Here is a 15,914-nt window from a genome sequence, read left to right as displayed (position 1 = left end):
ATCAGAGCTCTTGAGTGACTAAATGCGTTGTCAATGAGCAGCAATAGTTTGAAAGGAGTCATTATTTCTAAGCAGTAGTTCTCAACAGTGGGCTTAAAATTTTCAGTAAACTATGTGGTAAACAGATGAGCTGTCATCTAGGCTTTGTTGTTCCATTTATAGAACATAGATGGAGTAGATTTAACAATTCTTAAGGGCAGTAGGATTTTCAGGGTAGTTAATGAGCACTGGCTTCAACTTAAAGTCACCAGCTTCATTCTCCTTTAACAGGGGAGTCAACCTGGCCTTTGAAGCTTTGAAGCCAGGCGCTGACTTCCACTCTCTAGCTATAAAAGTCCTAGATAGCATTTTCTCCCAGTGAAAGGCTGTTTTGTACACATTAAAAATTTATTGTGTAGTGTAGCCACCTTCATCAATTATCTAAGGCAAATCTTTGGGATAACTGGTTGCAGCTTCTTCATCAACACTTCATTTTGCATTTTTATGCTATAGAAACGACTTATTTCCTTAATGAATACCCTCTGCTGGCTTCTAACTTTTCTTCTGCAGCTTTCCACCTCTCTCATCCTTCACAGAATTAAAGAGAATTAGGGCCTTGCTCTGGACTAGGCTTTGGCGTAAGGAAATTTTGTGATTGGTTTGATTTTCTATTCAGACCACTCAAACTTTATATCAGCAATGAGCCTGTTTTATTTTCTTTTTCTTTCTTTCTTTTTTTTTTGAGATGGAGTCTAGCTCTGTCACCCAGCCTGGAGTGCAGTGGCACGATCTCGGCTCACTGCAAACTCTGCCTCCCAGGTTCACGCCATTCTCCTGCCTCAGCCTCCCAAGTAGCTGGGACTACAGGCACCTGCCACCATGCCCGGCTAATTTTTTGTATTTTTAGTAGAGACGGGGTTTCACCGTGTTATCCAGGATGGTCTCAATCTCCTGACTTCATGATCTGCCCCCCTCGGCCTCCCAAAGTGCTGGGATTACAGGCATGAGCCACCGTGCCCGGCCTTGTTTTCTTTTTCATGTGTTCATTGGAGTAGCACTTTTACTTTCCTTCAAGAACTTTTTATTTGCATCCACAACTTGGGCTATTTGTTGCAGGAGGCCTTACTTTTGGCCTGTTTTAGCTTTTGACATGCCTTCTAAGCTTATTGAGTTTAATCATTTCTAGCTTTTGATTTAAAATGAGAGATGTGCAGCTGGGCACGGTGGCTCACACCTGTAATCCCAGCACTTTGGGAGGGCAAGGCGGGCAGATCATGAGGTCAGGAGATCAAGACCATCCTGGCTAACATGGTGAAACCCTGTCTCTACTAAAAATACAAAAAATTAGCTGGGCGTGGTGGTGGACGCCTATAGTCCCAGCTACTCGGGAGGCTGAGGCAGGAGAATGGCATGAATCTGGGAAGCGCAGCTTGCAGTGAGTTGAGATCGCTCCACTGCACTCCAGCCTGGGCGACAGAGCAAGACTCCATCTCAAAAATAATAAAAATAATAATAAAAAAATAAAATAAAATGAGAGATGTGCAACTCTTCACTTGAACACTTAGAGGCCATTGTATAGTTTTCAGCTGGACTAATTTTAATATTGTTCTTTCTCAGGGAATACGGAGACCCAGGGAGAGGGAGATTGATGGGAGCACAGCTACTCAGTGTGGCAGTCAGAACAACACCCTTTTGTCAATTAAGTTCACTATCTTATATGTCATAGTTTGTGGCACCCCAAAACAATACAATAGTATCAAAGATCACTATTACCATACCAGATATAATAATAATTAAAAAGTTTGAAATCTTGTGAAAATTACCAAAATGTGAAACAGAGACACAAAATGAGCATATTCTATTGGAAAAATGGTGCCAATGGACTTCTTTGGCACAGGATTGCCACAAACCTTCAATTTATATAAAGCACAATATCTGCAAAGTACAAAAATGAAATGCAGCAAAATGAGGTATTTCTGTAGTGACAAAGGCTCCTCCTAGACCAAACCTAGTCAGGCTCCTTTGAGTCCTCTTCTCACCTAGGCCTAGAGAAACTGCAGGTTCTCAACACCTAAGATTTTGTTTATTCCTCCCCATATTTACCAAAATGCACTAAGAGTTCTGAACAAACCCTAGCATAGTTTCCAAAAGCTCAAGGTCACATCCCTAGGATGACTCCAGCCTTCCATAAAATGCTAGCCTACAAAAGCTTAACACTGCTGGGAGAATTTACTTTGTTCCAGCCAAAACCTGGTGATGGACAGATAGACTTCTAAAACCCCTCTTAAAGGAGTTACTTTAGAAAGCTTGCAATTAGGAATCCTTTCTCTTCCCTTTAAAATATAAACTCAAAACTTGTTTCCTCAAAGACCTGAGCACTGTCTCTTTGAACTGCAAGCCTTCAGGGAGATACCACTTCATCTTGTTCTCAGTCCCCATGAGAGGATAAGTGCCTTACTTAAGTGGGAGCCTCACTTTATCTTGCATGTCTGCTCCTGTCATAAAAAAAGTTTGTTTCTTCTTGGAATAAGCACCAGTTAACAAACCCAGCTGGCCTGGCCACATTAACTAACTCCTCTTGCCCTGATCTTTGTGAACTTTGACCTTGACTGCTCAAGCCCCTACTATTCTCTACTCTCGATTCCTCGTCCTCTTCTTAAAACACTCAGTCACTTCTGTACAAATCAAAGTTGAGTTTGGTTTACGCTGAGCTATTTCCCTATAGCAAGAGTATTACTGATAAAATTTTTTCTGACCACTTGAATAGTATCAAGCTTTGTTTAGTTTTGACAATGTTTTATTAGTAACTTCTAAGTGACAGAAATGCAAAATAAAATTTTGCTACAGGTGGAAATGTTAGATGTGTTATTGCCAAAGTTCAAGCAGTGGATCACAATCAGGACTTTAAAGACTCCATGGAAAGCTGAATGTATTTAAGATTGTTAGAATGACAAGTTAGGAGTGTCAGTAGAAGCTTCCCCGGATATGATGATACACTCTGTGATGGTGACATTCACTTTTAAAAAATCTGTCCTCTCATGGCATTCTCTCCCACCTGCACCAAAGCATCATATTCTGCCTTGAAATAGAGATTTTTCCTATAAGTCTTTTTGTATAGGTGATATTATACTAGATACATCAATGGTAGTGAAATTTCTGGATCAAAGTATCTATATATCTATAAATGTTATAGCTAAAGTTTTTGAGTTATAATTGAAAGACAGTCATTAGGGTACCTACAGATTCCCTTAAATTTTATGCACAATATGAAGTATATGTGAACATATGCATAATTTTCTGGCTTTTTATTAGAATCTCAATGGGGTTTCTCTTTAATCCCAAAACATGTCCTAGACTTTAAGATCCTGAGAATAGGGTTGTATATAATGTTAGGTTTTGAAGGGAAGGCAAGAGTTAAAGAAAGGCAGAGAGAGAGAGAATTGGTGTTTCTACAGCAATGCAGGTTTATTGCTGGTGCAACCTGTGGAAGTTGGGGACCAGCTTAATGCCAGAGCCAACTGCCACTTACAGGCTGGGGTAATTTATAGGCCTGGGTAGGAGGGGTCTGGGCAGTATTGGCTTGCTGCCTGTGAAAATATTGATAAGATGTTTATATGATCCGATGGTTTGGCCGTTTTTCTGGTGGGATGTGATTAGGATGTTCCCTGGACCTTTGCCCAGCAAGATATAATAGGGATGTTCCTTCAGGTGGGCCTTTGCCCAGCAGGGTATGATAAGGATGTTCCTGTGCTTTGGGGTCAGGTGGCTAGGCAGGATGTTTCTCATGGCCTGAACCCCCATGGAATGTTTCACTCTGACCAAGGTCTGCAAAATGGAGGGGGACCTTACAAAATGGTGCAGTTTGGACTAACGTATAGTTTTCTCTAATACAGGGCCATGCACATAAATGTTAGTAAATGGCAAGGAAAACAGCTTTGCAAGACATAGTATTTGGGGCAAAGTTTTTCGTTCAATAAGATAATGTACCTGGAGTCTTTTTTATATACTTGTCTCCCTCTTGTGAGGTTTTACCATTTCTTCTTACCGTAACTTTCCTTGTCAACTTTGTCAATTCCTTGTCAAATGTCCTCCTCTCAACATTCTGAGGTCTGAAATGAGAATGGAAAGGAGTAGATAGGACTCCAAAATATTTTGTGTTTTAAATGGAGAGAATGTGGCATTTGTGGGGAAAGGATTAAAAAATGTCTGTGAGTTATTAAAGATGGTGCTGGAGGATTAGAAAAGGTTGCATCAGTGTCATGGGATGTTGTTTAACTCTGATCTCCAGGAAAAGTGAGTCATCCCTCAATGTTTTCCTTCCAACTGCCCTGGTTGCCAGGTTAAGATGACTGATGACATCAGGAGCTTCCATGCTCCTGTTTGGAAGAGTCAATCCATGTGGGTATTTGGCAGAGCGTGTGGACAGTGGCTTCTTCTTAAAGCATTCTCACTCTTTTTTCCCTTCTTCTATTTTTAATTGACAGATAAAAATTGTGTATGTTCATATTATACAATATGATGCTTTGAAATATATATACATTGTAGAGTGGCTAAATCAAGCTAATTAGCATATGCACTTCACCTACTTATCATTTGTGATGAGAACACTTAAAAATCTCTCAGCAATTTTCAAGTATGCAGTATATCGTTATTAACTACAGTCATCATGATGTACAATAGATCTCTTGAGCTTATTCCTCCTGTCTAACTGTACTTTGTGTCTGTTGACCAACATCTTTTCAATTCCTCTCTCTTTAGCCTTTGGTATCTACCATTCTACTCTCTGCTTGTATGAGATTTACTTTTGAAGATTCCACATATGAGTGAGATCATGCAGTATTTATCTTTGTGTGCCTGACTTCTTTCACTTAACATGATGTAATCCACGTTCATTCATATTGTCCCAATGACAAAATTTCTTTCTAATGCTGAATGGTATTACATTGTGTGTACATACCACATTTATTGTGAATAATGCTGCAATGAATACATGAATGCAGATATCTCTTCCACATACTGATAGATTACTCCAAATTCTGAATAGAGATAATGGGGTTGGTCACAGCCATAATCCAGAATCAAAGATGGGACAGATCATGCACTTCATGCCTTAAAGACTCAGGTTTTCCCATGAGGAGTGTGTGAAAGTAGGATTAAGGAGATTTTGAAGAGTGGTTGGACTGAACTGGAGAGAAGGGGGTGTTACATATGAGAGTTGGTATTTGGGACCTGGACAGAATTAGATGCTGAATAAGGATACAGAGCTACCTGTATTTATCTGTAGAGACATATCTTTGCTGTTATATGTTGTCTTTCCAGATTCAGGCTTATGACCCAGGATACTGGGTGTGGTGGTAAGATCTTATCATCATTTCCTAGAACTCCCAAAGACCAGAGAAGCACAAGGTCATCAGTCTTCAGAAACCAAAGCCCACAGCTCTTCTCCAACATGCTAGTGACAGACTTCACAAAATAAACACAAACTGTCCTCCAGAAGAAAGTGGAACAAATTAGTAGTGAGACAACTCATGACATTTGTGTTAATCAGAATATTTAAAGATAGACTGTTTTTAGTGTAGTGGAACAACTTTTAAATTTTTTATTTGCAATATAATTCTATAAAAATTGTTTAATTCAAAAATGAGATATTTCTGGCTGAAATAAACATCACATAATAAAGCAGAATATGTAACAATAAAAATCATATCATATGAAGAAGAATTGTCTAGGAATTATGAAGCTTTAGTTAGTGTATTTAGAAAATAAATTTCCCAGAGATTTTACATTTATATACTCAATGGTTGTATATTGCAGTAAAAAACAATACGTTTTAACAAACTGGTGTAAAAAATACAGTGAAAGTCAAAAGATTATAATTAATAGCTTAATACATGCCAGGTATTTTAATAGCTTATTTTGAAAATGTTAAACATGTAATTATTATATTTCATTTAAGAGAGATTTGTAGTTTAAAAATGCGATATTTATAAAAAGGTTTGTGATAGATGTTTTACATGCTATATATGTATATGTTAATTTTTCTCATGATTTTTCATTAAAATAGTTTTTTGTCTTTGTACCTATAGAACTCACATAGGTGCATGGAAGTTCCCTAACATTTCTATAAATGTACGTGTTTTACTGAATGTTTCATCTTCGATATAGAAAACCTTAAAGAAAACCATCTTAAAGAAAAATTATTAAAATTTAGTGGTACTTTTTAACTTGCCTTAACATAATGCATTATATTTTAAATTATTAAACAGGACAAGGTAATGCTTCCATTTTGAATACAAATAAATATTATAAATCAAAATGCTTTGCTGGAAAAATCCATGATGCATTGATGCAATAAAAATGAAATGTCTTGTTAACTTTAAGAGATGGGTGTTATTATACCACCCATCTCAGCTGGTTCTTTGTTACTAATGACATTATTGTTTGATGGGTTTGTTATAATTTGACCAAAATTTTAAACTATGAAAAACATCCTTAGGTTTTTTTTCCACATTGGAAAACATTTTTTTAAAAAATGATAATGGGAAATGAGACAGACCCTGAGATAAAAGCCTTGATGCAGGAGATGGATTGGGGGGAGAAAAAGAAAGCATGAAAGAAAGGAATCAGGCTCTATGAACCCTGGGACAATACTGAAGGAAAAGCACTGCAACAGAAAATGCATTCCTGATGATGGCAAGAGGATTAGAAACATATAGGTAAAGGTAGTGGTAGCTTGCTTGCTTGCTTTTTTTTTTTTTTTTTTTTTTTTTGAGATGGAGTTTTGCTCTGTTGCCCAGGCTGGAGTGCAGTGGCACAATCTTGGCTCACTGCAACCTCCGCCTCCCGGGTTCAAGCGATTCTTCTGCCTCAGCCTCCTGAGTAGCTGGGGCTACAGGCACACGCCACCACACCCAGCTAATTTTTGTATTTTCAGTAGAGATGGGGTTGCACCATATTGGCCAGGCAGGTCTCAAAACTCCTGACCTCGTGATCCGCCCACCTCAGCCTCCCAAAGTGCTGGGATTACAGGTGTGAGCCACCGTGACCAGCCAGGTAGTGGTAGCTTTTCAATTTAAAAAATGGGACCTCCTTACAAACTCCAATTCCAGTTTTATGTAGGAGATGAAAAAAACTAAAGTATATGATGAAATGGGGACCATGAAAAAGAAGTGAGATTATTTGGGCAATGTCTGAGAAATAGGAAAAGTGAAAAAAGCTAAAGAGTAATAATAGCACAAATACAGAGAAGAAAGAGTTGAAGAAATGAGTACTAAATTAACCCCAACACTGTGTAGGACATGGTAGCATCAGAGAATATGGAATTGTGTAGTAAAGAGATACGGAATTGTGTCATGAAGAAATTGGTCTTTTCCAAAAAAGGATTTGGCCTTTATTCTTGACTTCTGAGATGTAATTTAAGTTGGAGTGTCCTTGTTTAGAGCAGCATCTGGCCACAACAGATCTTAGGATGCTGCTGGCCACACCTGACAATTTAGGGTGGGGCTGTTCATACCAGAAAGACCAACAATGTAATTTAGGGTGAGGGCTCCAATTGACCTGGAGACTGAGTTCGACCATGTGGGCAATCAAGCAATCAATCAATCATGCTTTTGCTATAAAGCCCTGATAAAAACTCTGGACACCAAGGCTTATGGAAACTCCCTGGTTGGTATTACTCCACATGTATTGTCACACATTGATGCTACACAGAAAGTAATGTGTGCTGACTCCACAGAAAGAGGACAAAGCAAGCTTTGCCTTCCCCTGCCCTGTGTCTCTTCCTTTGACTAATTTTAATCTGTATTTCTTGCTATAATAAAATATAACCATGAGTATAATAGCTTTCAGGGAGTTCTGTGAGTCCTTCAAGCAAATTGTTGAACCTGTGAGTGGTTATAGGAACTTCTGAACTTGCAATTTGTGTCAGAAGTGAGAGCAGTCTTGTGAAGGACTATGCCCTTGATCTCCATAGTTTGGCTAACTCCAGATAGGGATAATTACTGAATTTGGGAGTAATGTGGGATATGGGAACAATTTAGGAAATGAACATGTGCATAATTTAAATATCAATTAGAAGCAAAACAAATACAATAAAATGCAAACAACAGGAAAGTGCACTTTTTAGGGCATAGAGCAAGATAGTAAATATGCTTTGTGACTGAGGTCAGCAGGAACAGCTGGGAACAGTTTTAAGAGTCTGAGAAAGGCTGAAGTATAGAATCAACTAGAAATTTGAAAGAATTAAAGGAACAAGGAGACAATTAGTATAATGAGCAATGAGGAAAAAAATTTCTTAAAAGCCCTTGAGGACAGTTTCTGACAATTGATCAGGAACATCAGGACAACTCAAGTGGCTTGGCAAGGGCAAGAGATTATAGCTGCAGGAACATTTTAGTAAGATATATGAAAAGTTGAAGAAATGAGCAGAGTGGAAATGGTGGACAGCACAACGGTGGATTAAATAGTGGAGAAGATAAGAAAAGTTCAGGAAATGGATGTGGTTCCATACTATAGGAGCATCTGGGATAGGTGAGCAACTGAGGAGTAAAAAGTAGCTGAGGGCAAAATAAGTGTGTGTTGAGGAAGGGACGTAGATCTGGTCAGTGAGATTAGCTGACAAACTGTGTAGCTGAGAAGAGCTAAATCACCAAAGCAAGAAATGGCACTGGTGGAACGTAGCACTTTTCAAATCAGCTCAAGGAAGATGAATAGCATTTAGAAAGAGGGAAAGTTGATACAAGGACAGTAGAGAGAATAGACATTCGCTGATATGAAAACAGAGTAGAGAAACAAAGTGAATGGAGGAGCTTGGAGACAGATATGGTCTATAAAATTCCTAGGAATTCTAATGTGCGTATGAAGCTCTGCTCTAGTTCTCCATGAGGTGACAACTGGGGCAGTGAGGAAATGAAAGCATTTGAAGTGAGGGAGTAGCTAAATGAATAAGAGCTGTGCAAGAGACAGAATGATGGAAGTGACACGTAAAGCTAGAGCAATGACGAAAGAACAAATGGTGAGGCCACAGAAGATAGCAGGAGATGAGGAGCTGGGAACATTTAGTAATACAGAAGGGAAAACTTAGATTACACCCCAGATGATGAAAGGAGCCCAAGAGGCAGGACTGGCCCAATTAGAAGAGGCTTGAGTCATTGAAAAATGGGTTAAAGCCTAAGGCAAGAGACTTACAGGGAATGGTATAGCTGTGAGAATTAGGCAGTTTGGCCCCTGAAGGCCAAGAAGGAAAATAAACCAAATGATCTTAGGAGATACAAGTCAGTAGAAGAAGAATATCTGCCTTCCAGAAATAAATACTTAGAAATGACAGCAAGAGGGGAAAGTGAAAGAGACAGTGGCAGTCAAGTCTACTGGAACCAGAGAGCATAAAGGGCTGCTGCATCTGAGACAGCAACAGAGTTCAGAAGGTATGAAGAGAAGGTGTTGGCACAAGGCTTCATGCACTGTCTGCAGACTCGTGAGCCAATTAAACCTCTTTTCTCTATAAATTACCCCGTCTCAGGCACTTCTTTATAGCAATGCAAGAACCAACCTAGCTCGACTGTTTGTATAGTCAATTGGCTTGTGAAACCCTGCCTACTCTAAGAAGCCTTCCTGGATTAAGAGGAAAGGGCTGGAATCTGTCTTGTCTTCATGCTCTTAACCATGACTGTGCTTGTTAGAAATATTGTTCAGTCCTTTTCTGTATTCTTTTTGGTTTGTGACATTCATGCTTCCATAACACACTTTATCAACCTACTTAATAATTCTGTGTGTCATGTGTCATGGTAAGTCACAGAGATAGAATCTGTATCCATGGGATTTGTATACACTTATTGGTAGCAAAGTATGTAATAAAGGGTTGGTTCAATTGTTTGAGTCTTTTTCTTACCCATGTCTCTTCTCTGAGACAGGAAAGAAATAGTCAATACAACTAGGTGTTCCCTCACTCTCCTGTGAGTGTGACTGATATATCCATGTGTCTTTTGTACGTTCAATGAGTTCCCTGCAGGTTGTCTGGGATATCTTTGTTTTAATTCTGGAGCACATGAAGGGAACATCAAAGTGCCATGGAAGTAAATCTAGGCCCAATCTGGGTGGATGATTTCCTGTGAGTTCCTCTACCAGTGGAGGCTGATCCAGGATATTGTGACAACGCAGTACCCTTTCTAGAAGAAATTTCTACCTTATCATTGATAATGAAGCCTATATCACTCTCATTTTCAAATACAACCATAAAAAAAGTTCGCAATTTGCCAATGCTGTCAGTGCTGTTAGTCTTTACAACAACACTAAGAAGTAATACGGGCATTTTACACATGTGGAAGGTAGATCTCAGAGAGGATCAGGGATCTGTCCTAAGCAACATAGTAGTAGGTGGCAAATTTTGTTGTTGTTGTTGTTGTTGGCAACTGTAGTAATACAGCAAGGGAAGAAACATGGGAAGATAAATTATGTATGTATGAACTCCATCCTCCAGTGATGCTTATTTCTGCTATTCTTAGCCCCTTGATCCTTAGTCAATAACAGACAAAGTAGAATTTAGGCCAAAAGTCATCAAATTAAGACAAATATGAACACTTTACAATGCTAAAGACTCCACTTACAATAAATACAGCCAATTTTATGATGCAGAACTATCAAGGAGAAGTGTTCAGAAACAAAATAATAATAGAAAACTTTAACACATCACTCTTAGTATTAGACATTCGCTTGTCAAAGGGGATAAAATATAGCTAAGTATATAAAAGTTTAAATAACATAACCTATCACCAACAATGTTGATGGCTGTTGTGAGACCCTGGTTCTTGTCTTCATAGTTTAAATGAATTGAAACAAGAGACACACAGCAAATGAGGTGCAGCATAGGGCAATTTATTACAAAGGAAAAATAATATTTGGAAGTTAGGTGCAGAATAGACAGTACACCCTGAGAGAGACTTTGGTCCATTTTCTATTGGGTTGTTTGTTCTTTACTGTTGAGTTTATATATCCTAAACACTAGTTCTTAGTGGATATGTGGTTTACAAATGTTTTCTTGCAGTCTACAGTTTGTCTTTCCATCTTTTTAATAGGCTATTTAACAAAGCGAAAGAATTAAATGCTTTAAATTTCGATAAGATACAATATGTAGTATTTTAAGCTTAGTTTTTTTACTTAAGGTAGTGTGCTAGAGTCAGCTTACATCAGCCCTTGAGAATCCCTCAAGTATTCAGGGATTTTGCAAACTGATTGCTAAGGGCAGCTTGAATTTGACCACTTGAGAGTATTTACACTGCAAAAATGAATAAATGGTACAAATTAGGGCTTTTGCTCATGCTTCTTCCAGCACTACTTGTCCCCAAAATGTATAACAGTCCAAAAAAAAGAATAATTTATATCTTTTTAATTTTTAGAATTATCTTAATTTTAGATAAACCTGTTTTAAAAATTTATTTATTTAACCTTATTAGATAAATTAGGAAACTCAAATTTGTATTCACTTTACCCATAATTTATATATAGAAAAATAAGCCTAACTGGATTTTTTTAACAAGAAATAGACACACCTATTCTGAATACAGTACAAGTAGTAAAACAAATGATGATAAAATTGACTCAGAAGAAATAAAGATGAAATGAGTTTGTATTGGTTTTACTCCAATGTATGTTACCATATAAAATTGAATTTAATTTCATAGCCATTATGAACAGCTAAACCATAGTGTTTCATCACTTATGGAAATGTTTTGGCAAATTAAGCAGTGAAAACACTAGCGTTTGGCCGGGCGCGGTGGCTCACGCCTGTAATCCCAGCACTTTGGGAGGCCGAGGCGAGCAGATCACGAGCTCAGGAGATCGAGACCATCCTGGCTAACACGGTGAAACCCCGTCTCTACTAAAAATGCAAAAAAAAAAAAAAAATTAGCCGGGCGTGGTGGCGGGCCCCTGTAGTCCCAGCTACTCGGGAGGCTGAGGCAGGAGAATGGCGTGAACCCAGGAGGCGGAGCTTGCAGTGAGCCGAGGTCGCGCCACTGCACTCCAGCCTGGGAGACAGCGAGACTCCCTCTCAAAAAAAAAAAAAAAAAAAAAAAGTTTAAAGTTTCACATAAGTGTATTAGTGCTTTGTGGGCTTCTTATTAAATGTCACTACAGGTTGCGCAGATTAGTATAAGCATATACATTTGCTGAGACATCAGCGAGAGATTGGATCAAAGATGTTTACTTGGAAATATTGGGTGAATTTTTGGCAAAGATGGTTGCTCAGCTATCAGTTTCTAGTAACACCATAGCATGCTGACATGTGGTATAAAATATTAATTCATAGAATAAGTGAAGCTGCTGAAACATCTTCCACTGTAACTTGACTAGCACTTGTGTAATTTACACATGGTGATGTAAATATGAAGGAAGATTTATTTTTTCCTCTTTGGCAACAAATGTGATTAACTCTGAGCTACCTAAAATTCTGAAAGATTACATTGTAAGCAAATATGGTCTTAAACTGAAGTTTTGCATAGTTATATACTTTGATACTGAACCTATGATGACAAGAAAACATGCTGGAGTGGTTGCCTAGATGAAAGAACTCGTACTAGAATATAAATCACTATTACCTTCATGGAGAAAGTCTCACTATGGAAAAGAAAAGCAGTTGAACTAAAGTGTTCTTAATGACATTAAAAACTGAATTACATAAGGTTACAGCATTACTTCTTGAATACTATTATCTTTATTATGTAATATTATGGATGCTGATCTGAACAATAGTTACTGTCTTTTATAGCTTTTAAGTAGAAATGCTCTGTTAAATATTTCAACTACCACACAAATGTCCTGTTATGGCAAGTTTTGAAACCAGTTTGATCTCAGACTTTTAAGGATATGAATGAGCCATACTTATTTACTTGTCTGAGATCTTTGGTATTTTTAATGATTTTAATACTTCCATTCAAGGAAAGAATGTAGAATGTTTTTCATGAACTAACAAAAAAATGAAAGTTAGATGCTTGGATAAACAGTTTCTACAAGTTCTTATGACATATGTAAATGATTCAACAATTAGCAATAAGTGGTAGTGGTAATTTTGATATTAAACATCTGTGAAAAGTTAGCAGCAAAACCTTACACATTTGTTTCCAATTTAAATGTTATTTTCTGTCAAAAGAATACTTATACATAACAACTTTACAGAACCAGAATCTATTTCTTTCATCAGATGTAATTTATTAACTGTAATTTTATACCACTTTTTTTAGAACTGAATACTAATGAGGTCTGAAGATTAATTTTGAAAATACAGTATCACTTTCTTAATATCATCTAACAGTTAAAATAGAATATCCTGAGCTTGCTGAAATTGCTTTAACATGTATTTTCTAAATTTAACATAAATATTTCCTGTGAGATTTGCTTTTCAAACATGAGCATTATTTAAGCAGAACAACACAGAAAGAGTTTAAATATATAGACTCTTCTGGAGGCAGCATTGATACCAATAAATTAGATGAGTTAATAATCAAGGAGTACACTAAATCTTTTAACAGCTATAAGAACATATTCTTTCAAAATACTCATATAGGTGTTTCATATGTAAAATTGCTATTTTACTCAATATTTATAATTGCAGAAAAGCAAAAATTATGAGTGTAATAACTAGGTATATTGATCACCTGTATGCATACTTTCTATAAATGAGTTCAGTTTTCTCATTTTTTTCTTTCCCTGTATTTGTACTTACTGGGTTTATTGAAATTGATTTTATATCTGAATGTGATAAATTTTGGTCTTATACTTTCTTTGACTTTTTATTATTTCCTTTTCTAGTGATCCATTTTATTGTCTTTTATACAAATATTAGTCTTTGATGGCTTGAAAGTTTTTGAAAAAATGATCCTTAAACACAAATGGTTTAAGAACTTCAATAGAGAGTTTGACGATTGTATGGCCATAGGTAGAGCCATGGAGGGACAAAGAAAGAGCAAAATTGTTCAGCCTCATGACTGGGAAAATGAAGCTCCATGGCCTGAAATAGGGAAGAGGAGCTGGCCTGTGGTGAGAGATGCTTGTTTGAGTTTTAGATCTCTGTATTGTAAGATGATGGTAGAAAATTCAGATACAGGGTCTACCAGGAGACTGGAGCTCTGGAACTGGAGCTGAGGTCATAGAAAAGATAAAACCAGGATCATTTGCCTGAAGTCATAGTTGAATCATAGTAATTGTAAGATTCAAAGAAGAGAATGATGTCCTATGAGAGCTGAGCAGCTATATTTTTTCATTCAGTGGCTTCAAATAAAATTGATTTACACCTCCTATCAAGGTTGTTTTTCTCCCAGGTAATGTAAATTTTCCTATCTGTAGCAAGAGAAAGTAACAGAGCAATGATAATTATGATGATGGTGATGATAACAATAAGGATAATAAAATAATAATGATATCATTGTAAAGCAATAGTAATAATAAAAACAAGTCCTTATGTAGTCCCTGTGTACCAACGGCAGTTTATTTCACACGAGAAAGTTAAGGCACAGAGGGGTTAAGTTTAATGACTTGCTGGAGGTCACTTAAATAATATGTGGTGGAGTTGAGGTTTGAATTCAGACTGTTTGGATTTAGAGCTTGTTTTTTTAACCATTGACTGCTAACCATTAAAGATGCTGAAGTAAATCTTTCTCAGAGTCATTAACAACAAGCTCCACAATATCTTGGAAGTATTTGTGTCTTTCAGGGAAAAAACAAAGCCATTTTTTAATAATCCACTCATTTTTCTGAAAAATTGCCCTAAGGGTTCTAAACCGATTCTTCTCAAACTGCAATGTGCCCTGCAGGTCAAGCGCCCTGCAGATCTTGCTACAATACAGAATCCGACCCAGTAGGTCTGAGGTGAGATCTGTAATTCTTCATTGGTAACAGCTCCCAATGCTGGCCCTTACGCACACTCTGAAGATCAAGGGTCTGCAAAATCAGGAGGCAGATGAAGATATGAGGAAGCTGTCCTAGTGGTTAGAGATAAACTATGTTCTGCACTTTTATCTAGAGGAGTCAGGCTCTTGCTCAATGTCCTTAAATTGTTGAAACTACTATTAATTCATTATTACATCTAGGGAGAATACTTTCTTAAAGAAGAGACTAATATTTTTAAGAAGATATGGGTCTGTACTTTTTTGAAAATCTCTTATAATCACCTCTACCTGTCCTCTTTTTTTCTGGTTCCATTTGGGTTTGACAACATAAGGTTGTGGTTAGAAGCAGGATAATTTGAGTTTGAATCTCAGTCCTTCTTCATGAACTACAAGATTACATAGTTTACTTACCTTGTGTGAGTTTAGTTCCCTCATTTGTAGTATGGGGGTGATAATGGTATTAGGCTTATAAGACTGTGGAGAGGATCAATTGACACAAGGCACATAAAACATGCTATGGCACTTGGCATGGTACGTGTATTCCCTGAACCTGGGCTAATTATTGTTACAGCTCTATCTCTGCCTATGTGCTGTGCCTTAGTGTCACACTGCCTGTTCCTGTAATGGAACACCTGTGTTCTCATCTGGAACCTTGGATGATTATTTCCATTGTCAGCTCACACCCAGAGCCCCCTCCAAATGTCCTTGCTTTTACATTTGTGTTCATGTTTGTCTTTCAACCAGCACAGGATTTTCACACAATAGTGAAGACATTTATAAATCAGGGGTTTCTAGACTTTGCATGTTTGTTTTCGTACTAAAATAGAATAATTGTGAGCTCTATATTTTGAAGAGAGAAAAAGAAAGGATACGATTTTCTTTGATGTTTTTCTTTGTGTTCTGTGGTAATACAGGATTGTTCCTCTCCATCTGTCTTTGGAGGAGAAGATTTCATTTTTGTTTTTGTTATTTTGTGTAAAGCAGAGACATAGACTAAATAAGGAAATAGTGTTAGGCTATAAGAGACAGCCAATATTAACACAAATGTCTGTATTTTAG

General features: G+C 37.3%; 1 protein-coding gene across 2 annotated transcripts in view; it reads right to left on the bottom strand.

The window, feature by feature from the left end:
• Positions 1–15,475, bottom strand: part of SPINK7 (serine peptidase inhibitor Kazal type 7) — a 31,563-nt gene extending 16,088 nt beyond the window's left edge. The window contains exons 1-2 of one of the 2 annotated variants that reach the window (XM_054487928.1): positions 15,267–15,439; positions 4,025–4,088 (exon numbers count right to left, since the gene is read on the bottom strand). The gene's annotated coding sequence lies outside the window, so the exon portion shown is untranslated. Of the gene's footprint in view, positions 1–4,024; positions 4,089–15,266 lie in introns of both variants that reach the window. The other variant, XM_054487929.1, reaches the window with a different exon arrangement.
• Between the last annotated feature and the right edge of the window lie 439 nt (positions 15,476–15,914).

This window comes from Pongo pygmaeus, chromosome 4 (genome assembly GCF_028885625.2).
Source record: "Pongo pygmaeus isolate AG05252 chromosome 4, NHGRI_mPonPyg2-v2.0_pri, whole genome shotgun sequence".
In the NCBI taxonomy this organism is placed as follows: Eukaryota; Metazoa; Chordata; class Mammalia; order Primates; family Hominidae; genus Pongo; species Pongo pygmaeus.
This window is presented reverse-complemented; position numbering and strand designations above follow the sequence as displayed.